The sequence below is a fragment of the Ciconia boyciana genome, chromosome 2 (assembly GCF_034638445.1).
Source record: "Ciconia boyciana chromosome 2, ASM3463844v1, whole genome shotgun sequence".
In the NCBI taxonomy this organism is placed as follows: domain Eukaryota; kingdom Metazoa; phylum Chordata; class Aves; order Ciconiiformes; family Ciconiidae; genus Ciconia; species Ciconia boyciana.
In genome coordinates this window covers 73,742,037-73,765,590 of record NC_132935.1, presented here as the reverse complement: position 1 = coordinate 73,765,590, position 23,554 = coordinate 73,742,037, and the positions used below count along the sequence as shown (strand labels likewise).

The window sequence follows — 23,554 nt, the reverse complement described above, 5'->3', positions numbered from 1 at the left end:
TTTGTTGTCTGACCAATTCACAGGGCAGAATTACATCTCTGTTTCCTGTCTTGTATGCTATAAATATAAATTGAGTATATTATATTTATTATACTTTGAACTTTAAGTATTTCCTGCAATTTCCAGGAAAACTTCCTTTAAAAAAGCAATAAGCTACTGACCAATATGTAGAAGTGAGTTAGCAATTTATTTTTAGTAATGGAGAAACTCCAAAGAAAAAAAATTCATGGCCTACTGGGACAATTTATAAGGAAGGAAAAATAGGAGGAAAATCATCAGATAAATGACATCATATAATTCACCCTGGTCTAATTTGTGACTTTCACATTTTGAGGATTTCTTAATTTGATTTGCAGGTGATGATCTGCTGCCAGAATAAATAAGTCTTAGAAATTGTCGAGACTGCTCAGCCATTTGCTGTGATATCACTCCCACGTGAGGAACCTGTAGCATCATCTTTCTTCAAGTACCTTCTCTCCTGTGGTAAGTTTTTCAGACGTACAGTCTTCTTCTGTGTCAGGAGTTTTAAGAAGGGGGAGTGAGGTGAGTTCTGAAAAGTCCAGCTCTGGTCCTAGATTTTGTTGGCAGAACTGGAAGCTATAGTCGGTAAACCTAGTCGTACTCATGTTGAACACATTTAAGGTTTGGTAAGGCTGTGGAGTATAGTAAATACCACAGGACAAAATTACAGGTGTCACTAATGGTCGTTTGTATTTCTTTTGTCCCCATGAAGTGGACCACATTTGCACAGCATGTAAAATTTCTCTACTTGTCTTATTATCTGAAATTAATTTTTTCGATGCCGGCATCTGTATTTGCAACTTATGACTTTCACAGTGATGTCAGTCCCTCTAAATAATTAAAAAAAGGGCCTCTCATCCAATATTAAAAACAAACAAACAAAAATCCATTAATAATTCTGACAACTAACCTTTGGAATGGAGACCTAATTAGTTCTTATTGAGCTTGGTCCAAAGATCATTGAATTAATTTGGAGTCTTTCCATTAAAGTTAATTGACTTTAGAGCATAGTTCTTTCTCAGACACACTGGTTTAGCAATATAGGGTAGCAAACAGTCACCCTGTCACCCATCAGCAACATCACCCACAGACAGGGTGTGTTAGGTGTTCTATTTGACATTGTTTCTGGTAAAGATGTTGCCTAAGTTGATGATTCCCCTGTGGGCATATAGAGGACATGGAAAAAACTTTGTGCCCTGAGTACCCATTTATTTGGCAGTCACCAAAGCCTGCAGGTTTCACTCATTCCAGCTTCACTGTGGAGCTTTCATCAGAAGTGTCAACATTAACAAGATTTTAAACTGTAGGCGAATATAGAACATCATTTGATCCTGGCAAAGAACTGTTTGCCTCAGCACTTGTGGGATAATGTAGAGTAAGCAGCAAATCATTGATGAATCTGTAATGCAACACCAGTCCCAGGAGTGCTCAGGCAAAATTGCTGCAAAGAAGAAAGAAAGACACCAAAAGTGATTAAGTGCGGCGATAAGATTCAGACCTTGGGAGACTTCTAGGGAGACTCTTTTAAAAAAAAAGAAAAACATAAAAGAAAAAAGAAAAAGGGGTACAGAATTATGTGCTTAACCATTTCATTCTGGCTTAATAAAAACCAGAAGGAACCCACAGATGCTGAATGTTTACTGAACCTTAGCTGGCCTGGAATCATCCATGCAATTAGTCTAGTTTCATGCTTGTGGTACTGTTGACTTCTGGCCATTATCCACGAGTTTCCAGTGAAACTTTTGCATGTTCTATCAGGCCATTAATTCTCATCACTGTTAAATACCTTATTTGCTTTTGCTGTCCATAGAGATAATTAATAAACATAGGATAAAATTTGTATAATATTAATAGAGCAAGGTATTTAATCTTTCTTTGTACATTTTAAAAATGTGGCAAATTCACTAACAATATCCAGCAATACTTAAATGGTGATTAGAGAACTTTAGTGGAATTGCATTGTCAAAATGGTACAGCACATCTGTTAACGCAGACAGCTGGTCCTCAGTGGTTGCTTACTTGCTCCCCATCTCTGTTTTGTCTTGTATCTGTCTAACGTAGTCCAAATATAGATCCAGTGGGGTCGGTGCAAGTTCTTCCATAGTGATGGTTTGGACTTGTACTTAAGACCTTGGCACTGGGAGATCCCTGCTCAGTTTCCATCTCTGTTATGTATTTGCTTTGGGAACATAGGTGAGCCTCTCTTGGGCCAGTCATAATAGGGTTGACAGAGCTTCTTTTATGCCCTGACTGCTTGAATAGTCTGCTTTGTGACAGGGCTTTGTTTTCTACTATATTTTTGTACCTAGGAAGTAGGGTTCCAATTCCATTTGGTGCCCCAGGTTACTTAACAAATTTAATTTAGTCAGTTTCAAATAATGACATCAAGATAAAAAAACCTCCCTATCACATTAATTATCCTCAGAGTATTCCACTCCCTTTGCAAATTTATTTTGGAGACTAAACAAGGTTATACTTCAGTATTAAATACAGTCATCTGTTTGGATGAAAGTAGTTGCAAAGCTCCAGCTAATACTCATATGAAGTTTAGATTACAGCGTACATTCCACCTACTGATACCAAAAATACTGAGTTAATGTACCAAAAATAAACATTCATTTAAAGAAAACAAGGAAGCTTTTAAGTGATCATTCTGAAAATTTCAATGGCATTTTGCAGTCATTTGTGTTGCATGATTCGTGCTTGAAATATTGTTTCCTACTTTCTCTTAAATACACTTCTCTATTGTTTAAAATTAAGACACCTTTTACTTTGCACTGGCTGTTGGTTTTGGAGGTAGGTGGGAATGGTTGTTAGTCTTTTATAATTTGCAGCAGCGAGGATGTCACTTGAGAGTATATTGGCCTAAGATGATGTAAGGATCTTTAGCTTCATGTTTATATCCAGGCCAGTGGACATCCAAAAGAATTTTAGTCTCCAAGGTACCATCAGAAAAGTGGCAGGCAGCGTAGATGGGCAAAGCAGCCCATATGTGGACAATGAAGCCCTGCCTGTTCCATGACAAAAGGGCCCCATGAGGCTTTTCAAATCTGTACTAAAGCACATGCTCAAGGGATTAGGCAGGAGGGAAGAAGGGAATCTACTCCCTTTTTTTTTCCTGAACTCACAAAAAAAAAAGGAATTATCTCTCTCAGGCATAACCAAGATGGAAGGCAATGTCTTACTGACAGAGAAACATATATTTAGGACCATGATTTGTTAGGAGTGATTGTACTTGTTTCCTGAGAAATACATGGAGCCTCTTGATAATGCTGGATGATAGCAATCTGCCTTGTGGGCAGGTGTGCACATAATAGATGGTGCCTGAGGCAATATTTGCCCACATTTGGTGAATTCTCCTTTTGTTTATGCTAAGTATATGGTTTAGTTTTATTATATTAACTGTTGAGAACAGTATCTCCTTAATGTCAGAAATCAATACCTTATTTATAAGTATGCAGATTTTAATAATGCAGTAACAGTAATGATTTTTTCTAAGTGTATGGTAAAAACAGTGTGTCACTATTTTCCAGTGGTTGAAGATACTTTAAAATTGGTGGACTGGTCATACGGATTTGAAACAATCTATTTTTGCTGTTGTTCCAGATGATGTAAATTCATGGAAAATGCTCTCAGAATCTGGCTAGAGAATGCTTTTGCTTGTTTGAGAGTTTATGCACTATGTTTAAGAGTCTTGCTCTATGCTCTCTGCTGAGATCGAGATGAGGTCATTTTCCTTGAAGTTTTGTTGTCAAGGTTCCAGATCAATACGGGACTTATGTTTGCATGTATTCAAGTACACAAGTAGTCCTTCTGAAACCAGTGAATAAAGTTCTGACTTCATTGATGTCAATGCCAAAACTCCCACTCACTTCAGTGAGGCCAGAACTAATCATGTTTTTCAATGGAATAGTTTTGGGGCAGAGGAAGGGAGGGTTGTTTTGCTTTTTACCAGTGAATAAAGGGGAGTCAATATTTAAGATTTTATAACAGATACAGTGCAGATATCCATGGAGAACTGTCAGAAATAATTATTTAAGTTTTGTAAAATTCTTCTGGTTTAGTAATACCAATTCTTTATTTTGTCCTGACTTTTACGTTATATGTTAATGTTAACTATATTACTGTGATAACATGAAATGTAATCTGAAGTGGTTTAGATAGCATTTAGATACAATTGATGTAAAGCTTCTTACTACATCAAACTAAAACCATTCAATCATATAAAAATAAGTTGTTTTGTCATAACCAAAATGCTTTTGGTTTAGATTCCTGAATCTCTTTTCTTCAAGATATTTGTTGAATGGGAAATTCTGAAGTAGTGACATTCTTTCTGATTTAGAGCATAATCAAATTCTGAAGGGTCAGGACTTCCTGCAGGACAGAAATTTCAATTTTGACCATCTTGATGCAGCGAGTACTTAATTCACTGTGGCTGTTTACGAACTCAATGAAAAGCTGGGTACTAAAGTGCTGTGCAAATTTGGAGCATAGCAGGCTAATGTTATTCCTGATCAAAATGACATGAACATGGTCATACTGCTGGTCAAATACATTGTGGTGCCTTGATTTTTTGGAAGATAATGACTATTCTTATGGTTGCTCTTACTCAAGACACTCCTCCCCATTTCTGGTTGACAAGATTTTTTAAATAGAACCCAAGCTTTTGTAGAAAATATCACATTTCTTTTACCTTCCTTCTGCACTCGGAAAACAACCTTATGACCTAACGTCAGAAATAAGTCATAGTCACAAATAAATCGTAGTTTTACTATTAAAGCTTTTGCAATAGATTGATGTGCAATATAGGCTCTCTTCTTAACCCTTTCATTCACTTCTACTTATTTCTGAATTTCTTGGTAGTCTTAATTTCTTGGCAGAGCACAATATACTAACAACAACTCTTTATCCACTTACCTGGTAATTTTATCTACAGAACCACAGTGTTGTTTTTATTTTACTGTAATGGTGATTGTCTGGGATTGACTCTATCTGTACACTATTTTATACAAATATAGTGCCCTCAGTGTAAGTGGAATGCATCCCAATTTGTACAAGTGACTGCAAAAAAGGACTTTTGGACATTTCATCACATATGGAAAGTGCTGAACTCTTGGGTAATACAAGTGCCTGGCCAGTGGTAATATCCTCAAAAGGTTTCTTCTTGTTTCCTAAAATATCTGCGTTATCAGAAGTTTTGTTCACACAGAGTCATGAGAGTCCTTTGTTCAATCAGGGCTGACTATGGTGTAATAACTATCCCCAGCTGTTTGATGGGAACCTTTCACTTACAGGCTGAGTGACAAGTAGCCACATAAACCTTCCTCACTGTTGTAATGGACCTTGAAAATCTGCTAAGCCTAGGAGGACAAGGGAGGTCAACGAGAGGCAGGATGTAAAAAATAATACTAACATATCATAAGCGGAAGCAAACATAGTCAGAGTTTTGGATTTAAATGAAATTTTATATACTCACAGGAAGCATCATCTAGTGGTTAAAGTATAGAATTGGGAGCTGAGTGATGCTGCTTCTATTCTTGGCCATGCTGCTGCAGGTTTTGTTCCAAATAGAGAAGAGCAGAGGTCAAAAATATACCTGTATAAAAGAACTTTCCGTTTTTAATAATAGCATGAGATAAGGCCATATCCCAGAGCATTAAAGAGAATCAGAACTTTGATTGTAGATAAGATTTTTATGAAAACCAGCTCAGAATTTCAAAAAAGGGACAGATCAGAGTTAAATGAAAATGGGTATGAGAGGAAAGTAATATTCAGTCTGAAATCATGTGAAGAGAGGTATGTAAGTATAGTCTGGGGTCAGCAACTGTAGAAAGCACCAAGGGTAGTAATGGCACAATAATTAGTGAAGAGGTCATAAAATGTATCCATCTCATACACCCATGAAATTTCAATAGCTGCCTAGCATAGGATATTAAGAGCATCCTTTTGTATGAGTGTAAAATTACTTATATAGAGATTTGTGCAAAATTCATGGTAGAATTCATGGTCTCCACAGGGTTTGTGCCTGCAGTTGAATGGGAATGGATTCAGACAGGTTCATGCCCAGCTGTGCTCAGCTGCACAGGTAATGTGCCATATGAAAAAACAGAACTTCAACTGAGACAGCTTGGAAAGTTTGACCCCAGGTATGCAGAGCTTTGTCCTCATTTTCTATCTCCTAGCACACCTTCGTGCCATCACCAGGTTCTCCATGTATCCGTAGTATCCAGGTTCTTATTGAGCGGTTTAGCTATTAATTTACAAAGCTCGAACTAACGTACCCTAGATTTCTCTTCTGTTTATAGCCTGCTGCTCTGTGTTCTAGATTGGGAAGCTGGTGGTGCTTGGACATGCTGAAAGTGTGAAGGTATATATTTCCAAGATAAGAAAATACATAGGTCTTTGCAATCACGTATGTGCAGAACCACTTGTCTCTGAATATCAGGTGTAGTCTAAGTGTCTAATGTTAAGGTGTTCCTGATGTGCCTTAAGTCTTGCTCCTCTACATGCCCAGAATGTCTCCAGCCTTGACACTGCTGAGCAGTTCAGCACCTGTCTCGCACCTCAGACCTGTCTGGATTTCAAACTTAGAAATGGATGGCTCACCTGCAGGATCCAGTGTTATAGATATTCTTTGAGCATGGCGTTGACACCCTCAGTCTGGTCTAGTGGCATTCATCCAGTAGTTGGGAGATCCCACTTCAAATCCCACCTCTGCCTGAGTAGATATGAATTTGCATTTTTTGCCTCACAGGGAAAGCAGCTCAAACACCAGGCTACAGAATAACCTTTGAGAAAGGGTGATGGGACATGGAGCCAAGATTGTCCTTCCCTCAGTTGAAACTCTTCCAGTTTCTAGGAAGTGATTAAATATTCATTGCATGGGCAGGCAGGGAGAATGAATGAGCTGTACCAAGGGACAGAGGAGAAGGGGCCAAACACCTTCAGACATTTGAAGGATTTGAAGCTGGGATTTGAGATCCCAAGTGAGAGCTCCAAGGAGGTTGGACAGGATCTTGTCTGTATTTTGTGAGAAAAGAATGGCATAAGTGTCCGTCTTCAGGAGGGGGTTCATAACTATGAATTGCAGGAGAAGAGAAGTGCTAGCTGCAGCTCAGGGTAGCAGGTATGTTGGGGAGGAGGGGAAGAAGAGAGGGGCACGTCCATCTCCAGCAGTGCCACTTGGGCAGCCTCAGCAGGTTGGCCTTCCACTTGTTCCATGCTGAGGCACCTAACTGTCCCCATGCACTATCTAATAGCACATCAGTATCTAAGTCAGGATATGGATTGTAAAGTGTCAAAGCATCAAGGAATATTTGTCTTTCTGAGGATATAGTCCATCATACTTTAGACATCAAGAATCCCAGTGATATCTGTAAACCTCTTTGTAAAGCTCTTTAAAATCTCCAAATGAAAAATGAAATGGCAGTAGTTTTTGTATTCAGAATGGATTAAAAATCTGAGAGAGGCAAGGTTTTAGAGGAGAGATTATCTTTTATTAGATCATCTGTTATACTTGGAAGAAGCAGGCCAGCTTTCAGGCATGAATCTCTTCATTGTAATCTTGATCACCGTTCATTACCACAAGGTGTTGCAAAGTCAACCTCCTAGTTTTTCTCTGTCTTTGTATCTCTTTCTCATTTTATTGCAGGAAGTTATTTTTTCCTTTCCTTGTGATTTTCCTTGTGATTATTCTAGTTAGTCACCTTGCCTGAAGTGTAATTTTCAGAAGCTGGACTACATTACCTTTTGCAGCTCCAGGGACTTCTTTGCAGCAGCAGAATACCCATCTGCCGTGTTCCATCTGGTTTCCACTTCTGCCTCTGCCACCTGAATGCAGAGAGCCAGAGAAGTGGGCTCAGCATTTTGCATTTTAGCATGCACACATGCAGAGAGTATATTTAATGATAAAATATTTAATAGTTAATAAATAAATTTTAAAAAATGGAGCTCTAAAAAGAACAGCTGGTGCTTCATTTATTGAAATTGAGTTACCCCAATGCACTTGGGTTAATGGTTAAAAAAAGTTAGTTCCTTGAGGGTTAAAAAGAAGAGAGAAGCTGGGAACAGAGGGGAAATATAATGACATTATTTTTTTCTGTATTTCCAAAATGACTGTCAGCTTTCTGTGGAAAGTCAATCTGCAGTGTCAGCCTTTGTGTCCATTCGCCTGCCCTTCTTTGACTTCAGAGATTCTAGTCCGGCATCCACTAGTTTCTGCAAATGCTCTGCAGAGGCGACCGAACCTGTTTGTTTTCTGTTTTCTCTTTAAGATCTTTGCTAGCTTTCAAAATTCATACATGAATATGCATTCATGAGAAAGCAGAAGCTGGGTGAAAAAATGAAGTAGGTTTTCAATGAAGTTTGGCTGTAGCATTCGCCTCCAGTAAACTAAACAACTCTGTTGTGCTCTATTTAAAAGATGCCCTCATGACCCTGTTCAGTTTTGCATTTGTCCAAATTCAAGGGGCTCCGAGAAAAGCTTTTGTCTCAAGCTGAGTGCTCGGGCTGGGCTTCAGCTACTGAAGCACTAATGTACCTGTGTATTTTTTCCTTGTAAACAGTTTTCCTAAAATTTTGGTTAATTTTTTTAAATTTTCAGCTTCAAAAGACAAGTGAGTCTTCTCCCAGTCCCCAAGGGTTCATGAATATACTGGTTATATCCGTATGAGGCTAAACTGTGACGAGATAACAGCTGTACCTTACGCTATGAGTCCAGTGAATTATTTACAGAGCAAAGCATTATTCATAGATATGAATAAGGGTAATGACACCCTGGCCTTTTGTTATCCCCTTTTCTTCCTGGTCCCTCTAATAAACATACAAAATATAAGGAGGACTTCAGGAAACTTAACTTTATGGGAGGAGTCAAAATTAAGAATTGTGATGATACAACCTGAAAATTGCCAGTGAGAATAACGGGGCATAAAAAGTCAATTACTTGCAAGGCGTTGGGAGCTTGGGAAGAAAGTATCATAACAATATCACATAATGGCTCCATTATAAGATTATAGATGCTTTGCAGAGCAACATTAATGAGCTCCTCTAAAACTTTGGGGAAGGTTAAACCAGTCTAAACTCACTTGCTGCCTTGGTCTAATTTAGGCATACGTTAATGTCTCTACAGTCACTTGATGCTGAGTAGTGGAAGGAAACCTGCTATAGTCCACTAAATATGCTGTTGTGCTGTGTTAACAAAACTATCAGAATTAATAAAACACTTTAAATATATCACAAAATGAGTTAAAATTACAAAAAAAATTATAATACAGTGAAGCAAAATAATAGCAAATACAAAATAATAGCAAATGCAAATAAGTAAATAATAAAGTGAAATATTACATTTAAGAGTAAAAGCTACTGAAACATTAACATTTTACATTGGTTTGCTTTTTAGAAATTACTAAAATGATGATTTAGGATTTGATGCAAAATTTATTGGCCAAGAATTGTTCCTGGAGCAAGGCACAGCTATGTTTGTTCTAACATCAGTAAATTCATTACAAAGAAGCATGAGTGTACAAAATTTCTTGGTATTACTGAGTGCTTTGAGCTCAGATAGTGTTATCAGTGGAGCGCTTTCCACCCATTCTTCCATCTCCACTCGTTTCAGCATTGTAGATACGCTTCTGCATGTCACTAGGACATATTAAAATGTAGCACATTTCTTAAAAGCTATTCTGTTCCTTCTCTTTTATGCAGGTGCATGAAAAATGCTTTTGTTGGCTCAGCCATTGACAAAGTAATAGCAATTTCTGCAAGCTTAACTATTCTGTTAATTATCTATTTGGGGAAACTTTATGGAATGGGGCAGGGGAAGTGAAATTGGGGAAGCTTATTGCAATTTAGAGTTGAAAGAATTTGGTAATTAGCATGAAATAAGAAAGAGAAAACAAAACTTTCCTATATTTGGTTACTGGTAAGGTTTTGGGGTTTTTTACATGAATGTCCTTTCCTTCCCCTTAGCAGATGTTTTCAGTGTATGACCCATACCTACTGAGAGTGTGAGCACCACTCCTAAGGCATCTATAGAACTTTGCTAAGAAAATCAAGTCTATTGAGTAAACTTGAAGGAGCTGCAAGCAAAAAAGGTTGAAAACTAATGCTATTTGATAGTACCAGTACAGAGATAGGTAATTTTTTTCTAATATCATTATTAAGCTCTTAAGGTCTTATCCTAAAAACGTTGAAGTCAACAGGAAAACTGTTACTGACTTCCAGGGACTTAGGATCAGCATCTCAGTTTATTGGAGTTTTGTTTGTCTTTAATGGCTAAAATGTATGTAAGAAAATGCTTGAATGGCAGTGATTGGAATTTCCTAACTTGGTCATTCAACAGACAAGGGCAGGATGCTAGATATTGGCACTACTGAGTGTTGTATTGATGCTTTTCCATTGACTGGCTATATGACCTTTGCACACTGACTTGCCCCTTCAGCCCACAGTTAGTTTATTGTGAAGAGTCAGAAAATATGAAGAATCCATTTTTTTCCTTTCAGAATCCAGCAGCTGTGAAATTTAAAATTAAGTGTCTTCAGGGATTCTTGGACAGGGAAGGAGACAGAATGCTTGAAGGCAGCAAAGCAGAGGTTTCTATGCCTGAAGACAGATTCACAGTGGCTGGTAGCCAAAAGGAGGAAAAAAAAATTGCATGTGAAGATACCTGCACAAAAAGATTTTTCCTCATATTAATAATATATTCTTCCAGGTACAATGGAATGTAGAATAACTCCACTGAAGATGATGCTGTTACTGCAAGAACAGAGCTGAGTTTGGCCGATGAGGAGCAGAGATCTTTTCCCTTGTGGAAACTGCCATTCACAGGAAGACACAGGGAGAAAAGAAGAATGATGTTAAGGAAAAAGGAAGTTATGAGAGTGGGAGGCTGCCATGGTGATGACCAACCTGCCACTGCTTTAAGTCCTGATGCGTATTACATTGCGTGTTCTGGGTTTAATTACGGTGCTGGAGTGTAGTGCTAATAAGGCTGCCAGGTTTTGTGTTCTCCCTCTCTCTGAGGCAGAGCTAATTAAAATAGGCATTAATTAATATGTACTTTGAGGTCCCTGAACTTTAGGTGATTAAAATATTATAAATAATATATTATAACTTATAGCACATGGATCACTATGAAAGAGTTTAATGTCACTGACTGTAAAATGTGACTAAACGTGAATGCCCTGCATGGTAGGGAACAGAGCAGTCTGTCGTGACCACCTACATCTCCATGTCCCTGGAAGAGGTCAGTTTAGCTGTCAGTCCCTGGGCTCCCTTCTCAAGCCAGCCATGGGAGACATTAATGGCAGAAACTTTCCATCTTTGATCTCACTACCTTTTTCTGATGCAAAGACCTTACCTTTTAGTCAGGTGCTTAACAGGCTATTGCTGGTTTTATATCTGCTCTAGATAAGTTGCAGGTTTTGAGTAAGGCATTTTTTTATGGCTTTGTGCTTTTAGTTCTCTAATTATCCCACAAAATCTTTGTCCTCTTGTTGTGGGTGATACACAGGAGATAATTAATTAAATATTGAAAACATTTTTACTAGCTTCACAATGGCTCTTGTAAGTTTTGTCTTTCATCCATTGCTGACTTTTTATGATGGTTATGATCAAGCATGTGCACTGTCAGCAAACTAGACCTCTTGGTCTAGAATACTTATTTAGAATATAAATTCAGTGGGAAGTAAATGTGGCAGTGAATGTTAATAAACTCTGTTAGTACTTGGTATATGCAAGAGTCAAGGCTACCTTAGTGCTAAAATAGGGAAGGTCCTGGTCAAACAGGACAGCTTTTAAATAATCAGCACAGTGGGCCACCCTTACAGCCACCTCAGGGATGACGATGCCTTCTCCTTCACACCCCTGCTGAGAAGAGGAGGTTCACCTCCCTGCTAGGAGTGATCTCCTTCAGATCTCCTTCAGACAAATTAGTAAGTTAGACAGTGCTCTTGCTTTCAGGAAAAGGGTTAAAGATCTGCTTTTCAAAATGACCTCTGCTCCAGCCTTCCACCTCCACCCCCTCCATACACACAGTAAAAGCCTCCTGTTAGAAAGGACTCAAATCAAATACCCTGGCTACTGAGAATTTTGAATCTGTATCCAGATTTCTAGGCCGCTGTTTGGTGCTGATTTCTTATTGTAATCACCATGGCAGCAATACTTAACTCATTCTGTTAAAAAAAGAAGCTTTTTAGACACTTTGTCTACAAAGCACCATGCCAAAAAAAAAAAAAAGATAATTTTTGTAATTTATTACATGACAACACGAAATTGGAAGCCTGCAATCAGTGGGAAGTAAAAGCTTTCAAAAATAAAGCTCCAAGGTGATAAGTTAAAATTGCTGGTTGTCACATCTATCCTACCGCTTTTATCCATAACTGCTCTGTTCCTTGTATAAAAGCCTGGCTTTATTAGCATCCACTGGAGGCCTTCAGACACCTTGTGGCTCCCAGGTTAATGGCTGGTATTAATTACTACCAATGTACAAATTTCTAAGGCCACATACCAGTTGCTATGTTTTATCTCAGGTGCATGTAAAAATCCAGTCTCTAACTTCATTTAATGTCACTGGCTTCAGCACTGGGCATTACTCTAAGATGAGGCCATTTACAGGTGCCATGAATAGCCGGATTTGTATTTGACTGTAAAAGGGTCAGAGTTTATTGCAGCAAAATGGGCCTTCACACAAGTTTCAAGGGGAAAAAGGAAGCTGCTGCTTTGGTCTAGCCTCCTCTCTGAATGCAGAGTCATTCCAGATCTCACAGAAATGAAGGAACAGGATGGTTGATCACTTATATAAAGGATAAGGAACAAAGATACAACTTTCCAGACTTCTTCCTGGCCTAGCAGTATCTGTCTTGTCTTGTATTTGAAGTACAGCCTGACTTGATATTGCTCTTCCTGAGCCCATCTTCAGTGCTATATTCACAGAACCAGCCATTCCCAGGAAGGTCTGACAGCTGTGGGTACCATCTCCCTGCAGGTAATCCAGTAGGTTGGTCCAGCCTACAGGCCATCTTCCACAGTCTCTAAGGTTTGCAAACGGACACTTCCATGCTTTCTTCTCTCATGTCCCTCATTGCTGGGGGACTACGCTCTGCAAATATCCATCAACATCTGCTTCATCATCACACTTCAAAACTATTTTCCTCTGTAGTTCCATTTATGAGTTACCAACAGAGAACATGACAACATTGACAGCCAGTGGGCTGACACCGTAACTTCCCACTGGCTAGGGCTGTCTCATTCTGTTCTTCCCACGACAGGTAGATGACTTGTGAAACTCCTTGCCAAAGAATATGGTAGATACTAAAAATTTACAAGGGATGATTGAAGCTCATGAAAATAAATCCACTGAGCATTGCAAAATACATAAAGCCCACATTCAGAGAAATAAGGTCCTGAGCCAAAATCATTGAAGGCAGAGACAGTATTAGCAAGAAATTTCATATATGGTTGTCCTGTTCTTACAGTTCCATAACCATCCACTTATGGCCATACTTTGGGGTTTTTTTAATCAAGACACCAGAACAAGAGATTGTCAACAGTCCTGGGAGCAAAAACTGTGTTCAGAGGTCTCTTAATGTCAATTCTATAAAAACAGGGTGCTCTCCTGGATTGGCCAAACCTTTGGTCTAACCCACTGTGGCCATTCTTAGGTTTTGCTTTTAGGTATCTAAAATGGGAATCAAAATCAGAGCATTTAACTCTCTGTTACCGATTTTATTGTTTTTCCTGTAGCACAACTAAATTAGTTACGCAAACACACGCACACAATATTAAAACAGTGGCACCCAGGGCAAAAAACCGCAAACCTTAAGCTTTACCCCCACATCCCAATGACAGCAGAGATGCTCTGGTAAGATGTGAATTGGAGAAGGTCGGTGACATCTTGAGCCACAATCTTGTGTTGGAGAGCTGTTGTTTCAATGAGAAGAGGGTGAAGCAGGCCCTAGTGCATCTTTTACAATGAATTTTGTGATGGTTTCCCTGTGATTTATTCAGTGGCACAGTGTGAGAGGCTAAAACCCAGTATGGGTTTTAGGTATTTTGTCCAGTGCATTTTCTACCAGTAGAAATTTAATAGAATCCTTTTCTGCCTTTGAAATACCAGTGCCATATTGATCTTTCTCTTATAAATGCTGTTATTATGGATTTTGATGCCTCCCTGCTTATAACAAGACACAGATATTTGTTGTAGAGCATGTTTCTGTATATGTTTTGTAAATGAGCATAATTTCGAGTGATGGAGATTGCTTTTCTTTTTTACTTAGGTTTGAGCTAGAAAAACAGTATTTACAGGAGGAAGAATTTTTGAACATTTGAACCCCAGAGAAGGTTTTTATTCAATAGTTAATTTCTCTTTTACCCACATTCTTTTATGTGGGACTACAAAGGTAATCTGTCTGTCTGAATACTAGAACAGCTACAGGGGCTAATTTTACCTGTCTATGGCCTCTTAAGGAGAAATACAAGTCCTCATTTACTGAATACTAGTATTCCCTTTATTGTAATTTTTTTTGTTGCTTATACAAATATATTATTTTACAAATTTCCCAGACCGCCACTTTCTCCCACCCCTATAAGCAGTATTTCCCAAGCTGGAGATGAAGACTTCCCTGGGTGGATTGACAGATGATGGCAGTAATACCATTTTATACACAAATCCTCAAAGATTATTTAAGCACATATTCTTCTGTTGAAGCTGACAGGAGTTGGTGCCTGGTGGATTTTAGCCCTGCTGCACTGGAGTGCTGGCAAAACTGAAGCAGTATAGCTCACCACCAGCTCCATCACAAGGGTCAGCTCTCAGCATCACATTCCCCTGCTGTATCGTACGCACCCACAATCTGTGCTGGTCACCTCATGCTGCTTCTCACACACAGACAGTCCAGACTACTGCAAACATCCCACTGAAAGCTACCAGTTACTCTCGCTGTCTCTCATATATGCATAGCTGTAAACCTTCTCCAGGTCTGTCCTTTCATCTGACTGACTGTAGAAAATGTACAGAGCTCCAAGTTCGTGGTGCGTCCCACCAAAAACTTCTCTGCTGTCCCTTGGCATCCAACTCAACTGTATTTGCTATCACTGGACAGCCTCTGCTCTGGAGCTCAGCCCACACTGAACCAAGTATTCTTAGCATGCTCTGGTCACCATTTACTGTCTTTAAATTAATTTACAGCCAATTCACTTGAATTAAAATCGGACCACAAGCTCTAATCTAGATTTACTTAGAGACACTACACAGATGGCACATGCACTCTGTATAAATGCATGATGCTGATTAATCTAAGACATTTTAATTAACTTAAATACAAAGTCCAGCCAAAGTATTTTTTGTTGCTGCTGGTTTTTATTAACAACATTGCAAAAGAGCTAATGACACCTGTAGCAACCGAAGACTATACTGCTGAATGATTCCTATAAGGAATGTATAGAGACTTGATTCCTTTGTTTTCTGTTTCTCTTTTCCCATTTTCACTCCCACAGCTATCTTTGGGAACATTCTGTTCTGTTATCTGCTCATTTCATTCCCAGTATTGAACATGATGCCCCCGAAGCTACCCAAAATTTGAGGTTTTCCACCCAAAGCACCTTTGACCCTGGGAAATGGAGAAAGCATGAAATGATATTCAGGAGAACCAGTTCAGTGTCTTTGATCTATCTACAGCGCTTTGAAAGGGTTGTCTCCAGAGTAGGTGCAAGGGTGATGTCCTTTGCCTCCTCCTCACCTCCTTCCAAGCGGCTGCCTTGGAGGCAGGCAGTGGACGATGTGTGTGAGCAGGCTGTGAAAGCTGTGCACTAATGTGCTGGTCTTTCTAGGGCACATGCTCTGGAAGGCATTTCCCAGTTGTTCCAGCCAACGTGCTTTCAGGCTCACCCCGGTACAGCGGACATGTTTAGTTTCAAGAATATGTAAGCTTTAACGCTGCCCTTGCCAGACACTGTAGCCATGGTCTGTGTGACCTCAGACTAGTTCCTTACTATTTTTGCGTGTCTTCTTCTTTTGCAGCTAGCTGCAAGAATAGTCATTGAAGTATATGAAGTGCTCAAATACTGTACTTCAATAGTCTGAACTTCAAAAAATGCCTTGTATGTTATTCCTTCCTTAAGTGAATGCTTTTGTTCTTGAGAGGGCAGGGTAACAGAAGGGCTTCTATGGACAGGATGGTAGCATGATCTTTTATGTTCTTAAGAACTGGAATGGGCATACTTGCGCTCGTTCAGAGTCAGAAGGTCTTTGCACGAAAATTTCACTGAATTAAAGAGTAAAGACGTGGAGAATACAGCAGGATGATTCTCCTGTAGCCAGTTTCGTCAGGCTGTGTCTGCCTATATCTTTCACTACCAAGCCAATGCAATAAAACAGGAGGTCTGTGCTGAGCAGACAGGTACCAGACATGTCCAGTGCAAACAGTTTCTTACTGACTTTGCCCCTTCGCCAACATGGTACAGTGGGACCCGTTCAAAAGCAAATACTGTAGTCAACTGTAGCGTAGACACTTTAGTAAATGGCTATGCCTGAGTGCATGACTTAGTACAGTCACAGTTACAGCCTAACATGCCTAAGCAGCAACTAAGCTGGAGCTAACATGTGCCCTGTGGGTAGGATTCTAGGTGCAATACTTGTGTAGTGTAATAATTAATATAATTTTGTATATTCCATAATTTGGTATATTCCCACACAGTTCAGCATAGCTGGCGCTAATGGAAAACAGAGGGACATGAGCTAATGGTGTTAGAAGCTGTTGTGCTGATTGGTAGCAGGTATCCACATGGGTTTGCCATAGTGTTGCTGGCAAGTCATTGCGTAAGCAAAAATTACCAGTGGGGGTGTTGTTCTTAAATGTATCGATTGGTGCACGGGTAAACACCCAGCCACAGTCTCATGGTGTAGCTGCACTACTGCAGTGGAAGAAGGCACTGGGAACCCGTACACAGCAGACCCCTGCCTTGGTGGGACATTTCCAGCTGATAGAGGTTTCACAGTCCCAATCACACTTTCCAGACTGGTGAACAAAGCAGAGCTTTGGAGAGCTTTCAGAAAATGGAATAAGCTTTTTTTTTTTTTTTAATCTCATCTTTTTCCCTTATTTATGGATTTCTGCAAGAAAAGCAACTGCAGTCCCAAGTTTTGGAATGGATCCAGCTATCAAAGTTCAATGGTGTAGTGGCAACTAACTACTTTAATTCAGTTTGAAGTTAGAGTAATTTAGCAAGAAGGGAACGTATCGCAAAGAGCTATTCAATCCCACACATACATTAGACAGCAAATGGACTGTACATTATTATTATATCATTTAAAATTTCTGTCAGTTGTGCTGTGGGAACAATTTTTTCATATAGAGTATTTAATTCTGGAAGCACTAGTCAGTGCTTAGTACTGGAAGGAAGTAGCAGTGGACAAAACCACCTACAGACCGGCAAATTTAGAACATCTCTAAATCCATCATTGGCTCCATTATTCACCATGTTTCAATTACCTACCACAGACAACACCGACAGGGCCTTAACAGTGAATATGGAAATCAGTTTCGGGGAGGTGAAGTTTACAGGCTTTATTTGCACTTCAGATCCAGAGGCTGGCTGGGAGGGCTGCGTGGCAAGTGCTGCGCGTGGCTGAGGGCACCGGGGAGGCTCGTTTGTTATGTCAGTGTGGCACACCAGGCACACCAGGCTGTGTCCAACCCTATTTTCTGGTGCCCTCTGGACACCAGCTCAAAACCTGCAGAGCATTCTTACGTGCATCAGCAGATGCCCGTTCAGTCCCAGCTTTAAAATCTTATTTTCATTGCTGATTCTGCCCCACACTTTCCTTATAGCCGTAGATAAGCTAGTGAGTGGCAGCACTCCCAGACATAAAAAGTCTGTAATAGCCGCTCAGTTCTCAAGGAAGGAAATTGAGTGGCATGTCTCCAGCCCATGGAGACGTTTGTCTGAGGGTCACTCTATCAGCGAAGAGTACCACTAGATGAGACTTTTATATCAGTCCACGGGTATAGCCACATGCCTTCCCTCAGTGCTATTTCATTTAATTAATTAGGTCAGTTAACTGACTGCCTAACTCTGCTTTGTAAATTGGTACCCAGAAAACGGAGGAAAGACGGCGTTAAGTGCGCACAAGCAGGATGTGGATGCTCTTACACGAGCACATTTCTGTGGGAGAAGGACAGCTCAAGTCACAGCTGAACAAGAAGTGGAAAAAAAAATTACGGCCTGTCATAATGACAATGACGGTCTCCTTGTGCGTCCTCGCCCCGCAGGAACAGGGAGGCAAAGCAGCCTGAACTGTGCAAGCCGCAGCATCCCCGTCGGAGGGTGCCCGCACATGGCAGCAGGCACGTGCCGCTGGCTTCCCAGCGAGGAGAGCACGGCCGCGCAGAGCAAGCCCATGGAGCAAGCCCCCAGAGAGCAAGGGGGGACAGCACTGCTTGATGAGATAGAGCTTGCCTTGACAGCCTTTCTCCCAAACTGATGCCGATTCTGGGGTGACAGTGGCAGTTTTGTGGGATTTCTTCTGAGGTGAGTGGAAGCGCTGGGCCAGCTTCCCCTCTCTTTTCCTTGGTTTAGGAAAGAGATACTTTTTTGTTTAGGAATTAATGACTGGCTCAGTTTTGGTTTTGTCTGTGGAGATGGGCTTTCTGTGTTCTACCCAAGCTGCTGGATAATGAACTGCAGCCCCCTCACAGCATAAAGCAGCTCTGCCTAAGGAGGGAATGCATGCGCAGGGATGGGTTTGCTAAATACTGATGCTGGAGAATCACTAGCACAAATATTTTCATCTTGACCCAATGCTCCACCCTTCTGGGCTCCTGAAATAGCTGTGACCTTGACTGATTCATGCATTTTATGCATGTTTGCTGTACAGCTGGAAAGCAAGCAACAGAGCTTTTGACTTTCAGACTTTCTTTGGAGGTTGATGCAGAATTTGGACAGCTTCTCCAGAAACACAGTGGCCAGGGTGATTGAATCCATCAAGCATAACAACATGAAGAGGTATCATGGGGATATGATGCAAACTTTCTCAGCTCAGTGATGAGGGCTGTCAGCAGAAGCCTCAAAATAAATGCTCGGTTTGTTGAGACTGTGGGCTTTTTTTGGGCCTCTTTCCAGAACTGAACATATACAATGGAAATAGTCAAGCAACCTCCAAAACTTTGCAAAGTCATGATGTATGAACTGATGGTAAAAAATGTGAAGGCTGACTTAATAGAAGACAAATTAAAATGTTTGGAAAAATCATAATGGATACAGGAAAGAAAAAAATCTTTCCCAGAAAGGAATACATCTAAATCAGCATAAAACCAGCAGTAGCCTTTAGTATTTTGTCCGGTGGTGCAACACCAGCTCAACGGAGTGTGAAGCACGACAACCCATCCATGGCAACTGCAGGCCATCTCCACACCACGGTTTGTATGCTCTAGTAGGAGCAAGACTCGGTATCTCCCAAGTTACCGTTGTAGCGCAACTCTAGAGTAACCTCAGTGTTCAACAAGAGGCATCGAGTATGAAGCATGAAGGGAAGCTCCTTAAAATAAAGGCCAGATGAGACACTTACCCTAAAGCTGCAAGAGCCATTGAAATAATTGCTAGCTCCTTAACCTTTCAAGAAAAAATTAGCAGAACTGTAAAAAATGAAAGATTAAAAAGTGAGGTGGGGGGGAGAGAGAGAAAACTAGGAAGAGAAAGACACTTTTAATTTGCAACCTGCTCTCTTCATCAGAATTACTTTAGGATAATCAGGCAGATGCGGATGTTTCCTGGAAGGTAATGCTTGAGTGGTGAAGGTAGAATGCGATGGTTGGATAAAACATGCTTGCAAATTTGACAGGTTACATTATCTTTTATTGACATCCGAACAGAACTGCCAGACTCTGGAGGCTTTATTTTTGCATCAGCCTCTTTTTTTATGACATCTGCCATCTTTAGAAATTAAACAAACTTTTTATTGCTGAGTTTTAGCAGATTATCTCAAGCAGTCTTGACTGCTTCTTGGTAAATTGTGTGATATGTGATGTGCTTCTGACTTTAACCTGCATTTTTTTCTCCTTTCTTTATTTCTGTAAAATCATTCAAAATAATTTATGAAATTCACTCTGTGTTATAATCTAACTTTGATCTGGGGAGACAATACCAAGGCGAAATAGAAAAAGATGGATTACAGTTCCTACATTAATAGACTTGCACCAAAAAACCCCTTACACTTCATGAAATGAGAAAGATAAGAACATGAATTAATAATGCTTTAACAGCGGTGGCACAAAATCCTTGAACAGTAATGCTCCAAAACTACTCATATTGATTTAAAATCTATATTTAAGACAGTTAGGTCTAGAAGTCCCCCTTCAGCCACATCAGATATAGATTTTCAATTTACAGGATTATTTTAAATTGTAGTCTTTAATTCAGAAAATATTGTATAAAGCTTTCCATGTTTAAAAGTAAATTCCTTCCTTTCACTCTCTCAAATTGTGCTAGTTAAAGTTTAATGGTCACCATTGATAAATGCTTGTGCATGACCATGTCAAAGCAGAACTGCCACATGTCCCGCAGAGGCCTTGTCCCACGTTGCATGGTTATAAGGCTTTGGAGCCTGGAATGAGGGAAATCCCGCAGTGAATACAGATTAGGAGATGATTCAGCTCATGGAGAGCTTAAGGTCACCGAGGGCCAAATTCTGCCTGAGGTGATATGTACCTATTGAGTACAACAAGGGTTTGTGTTCATGCAAGGGCAGAGTTTGTCAAAAATGTTTTACTAATAATAAACAGAGATTGATGTTCTAAAAAATCAAGTTAGACAATTCTTTGCTTTATATTGAAGTAGCAGCAACAAGAGAATTGATTATTGCTTTCTTGCATTCCGAAACAGATCTGGAGGACTTTGCTGGAAGTGTGCACTGTTCATTCAAAGGGAAATGATTACAGCCTGCAGCTACGTTAATGTGCTAATATGTAATTAGTACAGTGTCACCTTAAACACCAAATTAATTCACAGTGGTTAGGTAAATTGTAACACATACTCACATTTATTTTTCTATAAAATGACTGGAATTTTTAGTGTGCCCCAGCAAGACTGTCCTCTCCAAAGAATAAGGTGAACTGGTGTGGAACAGATGTGAAATTTAATTAGAAGAACAAAAGGCTATTTATCACAAACTCAAAAATTGTAACAAAGAATGGGGGCTGGGAAAGAAAACTGATTCCAACAGTGGCAAGAAATGTCTCCCTTAACTAATAATAGTAATGGGCAGAGAAGGCAGTGTCCAGATCCCAGGGAAAGTGCTAGTTTACATTTAATGGCTTGAAGATGAGGACAAATCACCCTGGCTTGAGTTCAAATTCACATTCTGTGGCTTCAGTATCCCTGTGATGTGTTTCTGAAACTGGAAAATAACCCCCTTCCCATTTTGGGTCCAGCCACACCACCAAATTTTAAGGGTGGGTTTGGTGGTGGAAGTCAGAGTTCTTCTCAGACCTTCAGTTTAGAGGTTTGATTTGATAGCCGGGTCTGGAATGGCAGCTCCTCACCCCAGGGAAGGACCCCTTGGACACCTCTGTAGTCACATGAGCACATTACATCCGCTCTTGCTCCTTATGCAAACCATAGAAGTAATGACTGTCTGGCTAATGATATCGCCACTGATTGTTCTCGAACGGCTCACTGTGAAGATTGCACTGACCAGCTCAGCTGAGAGGCCAAATTTCAATGATCGTTCACTGCAGCTTGCTGTACCAGCTTCCCACTCGCATTGGGGGAAAGGGGACTGAAACACCATGCAAGAGGTGATTTGCAAATCTCGCCCTCGCCCTCCATCCCATCAGTATTCATCATGACTCAAAGTTTATAGCCATGGAGTGAAAGATGATTGTACTGTCAGACTAGGGAAATTAATCCTGAGGATCCATAAATTGACTTACCCCTGTTGGTAGTATAAAACAGGTAAAAGGATGCATTGTATAGAGCAGGCTGCAATGCATTCTGCTTCCAATTTGAGACATCGCACGGAGCAGATGAGACTGTTCCAGAGAGGCTTGTGAATTCAGAGTAACTTCTCTTGGAAATGCCTTCAGTGAACAAAAATGATGAGATACAAAAGAAGGAAATATAGACTAATTAAGCAGAATCTTCTCTAACCCAAATGATTTTCATGCTTTTTCCACAGGGCATCAGCAAACCTTTAAGGATGCAATTTCAGCTCTAACCTTGAATTTCCTTGCTGTAATAGGGATGGAGTGAATCTTTTAGCTTTATCTGAACATAATTTTTCTGTAAAAAGCAGATTAATTCTGGGTCCCAAGTTTCTAGTACTCTGTGTTTTGATTTCCTTTTAGTGCCTATATAGGCACAGTTTAGGGAATTGGTAAGACAGATGGAGCTTGGCATGATTTTTTTTTTCACGCTGAATGTAAAAATGGTTGGGTTTTTTTTTACTATGCAGCTGAGATAAGAAAGGCAGGTGGCTGGAAATAACTAATTTCTAGATAAACTATATAATTCATAGCAAAAATCTCAGAATACATACACAAAAAGATTTGGGGGTTCTTCAAGTTGCAGACTAACGGCTGGTAACTGTTGTTGCACTCGTCATTAGACAACCTTAAGAGCCATGTTATTGTCAAAAAAATACTGACTGCATTCATTTGATGCACTCATATGGAAAGATCTTTTAATTCATAGCTTTGTCCTTTGCCTAATCTGAGCTGTGACTGGTTGAACTGTACTTTATTCCATGCAAGATAAGTCTGGAAATGAACAAAGCTGATAGTTGTGAGTTTTATTTGAAGTAGATAGGAAAGTTTAAAAAAAATTAAAAATCTTTTGAATAGGAGTTTGACATTTTAGAGCAAACAGCTTATGTAATTTACTGAATTCTATTAATGTGAGTACTTATCATCAGGGTGCCTGAACAGGCATTCAGTGGGTCACCTTCATAAAAATAGCAGCTAAGTACACTTCATTTCCTCTCCCACTTCTTCGAGTTTGTTTGGAGAAGCAAAAGTACCAAACGAAGTAGCAACAGCGTAAAAGTGATATGTAGAGAGTCAGAGACAAAAAAGCAATAAATCTGCCCAAGATATTTTGAACAGAGATAGCAATAATCTTGTCTTGTATACCTGGCTCCAAATTGCTGATCTTTATTGTAATGCACAGCAATGTACTGTAGTGGATTGACATTTATTAAAAAAAAAAAAAAAAAAGTCTTTTCAAGCTCTGTCTCTCAAAGCATTTCAGTTGGGAATGAATTGTAAGTCCACAAGGAAAAGAACACATACAAGTAAATACTGTGCTCATAAGAAATTCAACAACAGCTCTGAATATTTTCGTTAGCATTAATTCATGACTTGAGTTGAGCAAGCAGTAAAAAAACATGCTGTCCTGTGAATATCCGCTTGGATTCATGAGTGAATTCCAATTTAACTCTTTGAACCATTTCTAGGGGTTGTTTTCTGTGGATGTTTGGCACGGAGCTTTATTAGCAGAAGCTATTCTCAACTGTGTCCATTTTAAATTCAAAAGTTTGAATGTT

At 39.7% G+C, this 23,554-nt stretch overlaps 1 long non-coding RNA gene across 2 annotated transcripts in view; it reads left to right on the top strand.

The window, feature by feature from the left end:
• Nucleotides 1-23,554, top strand: part of LOC140646973 (uncharacterized) — a 50,610-nt gene that overhangs the window by 17,585 nt on the left and 9,471 nt on the right. The window contains exons 2-3 of one of the 2 annotated variants that reach the window (XR_012040611.1): nt 357-483; nt 10,730-11,527. This is a non-coding gene — a long non-coding RNA (uncharacterized lncRNA). Of the gene's footprint in view, nt 1-356; nt 484-10,729; nt 11,528-23,554 lie in introns of those variants that run through there. The other variant, XR_012040612.1, reaches the window with a different exon arrangement.